Here is a 420-nt window from a genome sequence, read left to right on the forward strand (position 1 = left end):
TTGGGGCGCTAAGGTTTCAGGGAGATGTTTGAGAACAGTCAGCGCAAGACGGGGATTGGAGGGCTGGGAAAGGGTTTTCAGAAGGTTTGCACGAGAAAGGAAGAGGCCTGGCACTGCACGCGGAGAGACAGTTGGCGAGGCCAAAGGGGCGGAGCCAGCGGACGGGATTTGCGCCGCCGCCTGGGCAGCTTGCGCCCAGGAAGCGAGGTTGCCAGGACAACGCGTTCTGGGCGGGGCGACTTCGGGGTGGAGTCTGAGCTCAAGAGAGGGTAGAAGGGGCGTGGCCTCAAAGTCTGAGCCAAAAGCCAGGTTGTGATTGGTGAATACTTATCGCTCTGGGCGGGAACGGCGTGGCGGCTGGGGCTGGGCCTCAAAGAGGGCGTGGCCGTGCGGGGGCGGGTCCTGAGAGCTAGGGCTGGA

This window comes from Mus musculus, chromosome 12, assembly GCF_000001635.26.
Source record: "Mus musculus strain C57BL/6J chromosome 12, GRCm38.p6 C57BL/6J".
NCBI lineage: Eukaryota > Metazoa > Chordata > Mammalia > Rodentia > Muridae > Mus > Mus musculus.